This window comes from Chinchilla lanigera, unplaced genomic scaffold (genome assembly GCF_000276665.1).
Source record: "Chinchilla lanigera isolate Chin_1 unplaced genomic scaffold, ChiLan1.0 scaffold00145, whole genome shotgun sequence".
Taxonomy (NCBI): domain Eukaryota; kingdom Metazoa; phylum Chordata; class Mammalia; order Rodentia; family Chinchillidae; genus Chinchilla; species Chinchilla lanigera.
This window is the reverse complement of record NW_004955546.1, coordinates 3,065,805-3,067,675: the sequence shown is the minus strand read 5'-3', so window position 1 is coordinate 3,067,675 and position 1,871 is coordinate 3,065,805. Positions and strand designations below refer to the sequence as shown.

The window sequence follows — 1,871 nt, the reverse complement described above, 5'->3', positions numbered from 1 at the left end:
CAAGCATTGTTAATTTCCTACCACTTTGCTTGTTACTCTGTATTGTCTGTACTGTTCTTTTGCTATTTTGTAAAAGGTTGTCTGTCTGTTAATGTATTCCTCCTTTTATTTAAAAAAAAAAAAAAACTACAAAGAGAAAATCATGATTACATGGATCTCAAAACTACAGACCTTGGAAAGAAACCACTCATCACTGACAGAAGAAAAGTTTCTTTGTTTGCCTCACATTTTAAAAAAAAATTTTCTCTTTGCATCATTTTTATTTTTCCATCCTCAGAATTCTAGCATAAGCAACTGTAATTTTTCTCCCATTTTTTTCCCTTCTTTTACTTCTGTTTAGCTTTTTCTCTTCAACATCTCTTTCTCTTTTTTCTTCTCTTGCATCTCCCGCTTTTGTTGTTTATCTTTTGTATTCTTTTTCTTGCTCATTCTTTGCACCCATCATTCTGCATCACTATTAATTTCATTTCAGTCCTCAACTAGATTCCCTATCTTACTCTGCTCTCCTCCCTCTCCTACCTCATTCATTTTTCAAAGCTTTCTTTTTCCTCTGCTTCCTCACTCCATCCACAATGATTAGTATCACTATTAAGCTTTATGAATATCTAGATAGTTAACTTAATGCTATTAGTGTTGAATATTGGGCATTTTTTAGGAGAGACAAAGTTGATCCTTTCAGTAGATATTTAGTTTATGTCAATTGAAGGTCAATATTTGCTTTGTCTTAGGATTTATACTATATCTATAAATCTGTTTTCTATGGACAAGTGTGGTACTTTAGTGGTCCTTAGAGTTTGTCAATATTCAGTGTTGTGTTGGATTTTCTAAGAGATGTGGATTTTATAATTCTAGCCAAGGTGACATACCTGTTTCTTGAGATGTCAAATTCTGGATAGCCTTGGGGTCATTAATAATGTTGTGGCCCATGCCGGCAAATTGTGTATTGGGTCAAATATGCCAAGACCTCCAATTTTAAGGACACAGAGGTGGCTGGAACCTGTTATTGAGACAAACGTAAGTAGTTAGCCACACCCAGAGGAATCAAATGAAGAGAAGACATTAACTAAAGAGGTCTCCACACTAGAAACAAAGCTTTATATTAAAAGCACATCATGCACCTCAATACAGTGAACAAACAAACACACACAATCAACAGAACTCAAGCCCATACAATGCCTCTACAAACTCCCCATTCCCCCAAAGTTGATCCATGGGACATCAAAGGGGAGGAAACCAAAATCCAGAGGCCGCCAGGATTTGAAATGGATTCAGGGGACATGAGGAAACAGATCAATATGGCTTTTGGCAAGATCACACAACATATAAGTAGTAAGATATCGGGCCCAATAAATTGATCAGCAAAACTTTTCAAGCGGTATGCACTTAAGTTTTTTCTGGATTGACTCCTTTGGCTACAGTAATCAACACAACACTTAATGGTCTTTAGAGTGAAATTGCTCTTCTTCTTCCTGACTTTGGAGATTTGCCTTTCACCACTGAATACAGTGTAAGTAGTAGCTTCGCCACAAAAGATCTTTGCCACACTTAGGAAGTTATTTTTTATCTTTAAGTTCTAAACCTTGGGGGATTTTTATATATACTATAGGTATTTTTTTCTACTTTCATTGTATTAGAATCACAAACACACTTTGTATGATGTGAATCATTTAAAAAGTTACAACACCTGTTTTATAGGTAGAATATGGTCTTTCTTTATAAATACCATAGTCTCTTGAGACTTTAACAGAACCGCATTTCATTCCAATCATTATGTTTTGAAACTCTGGGTCATGGTTAGTGTTTTTGTGTTGTTTTATTTTTGTCTATGTTGTTACTATTTTGTTATTGCTTTTTTATTCTCTTTAAAATAA

At 34.6% G+C, this 1,871-nt stretch overlaps 1 long non-coding RNA gene across 1 annotated transcript in view; it reads right to left on the bottom strand.

Moving 5' to 3' along the window:
• LOC106147354 overlaps positions 1–1,871 on the bottom strand; it is a 13,232-nt gene that overhangs the window by 1,066 nt on the left and 10,295 nt on the right. Inside the window, exon 3 of the long non-coding RNA XR_001232210.1 lies at positions 867–997. This is a non-coding gene — a long non-coding RNA (uncharacterized LOC106147354). The remainder of the gene's footprint in view (positions 1–866; positions 998–1,871) is intronic.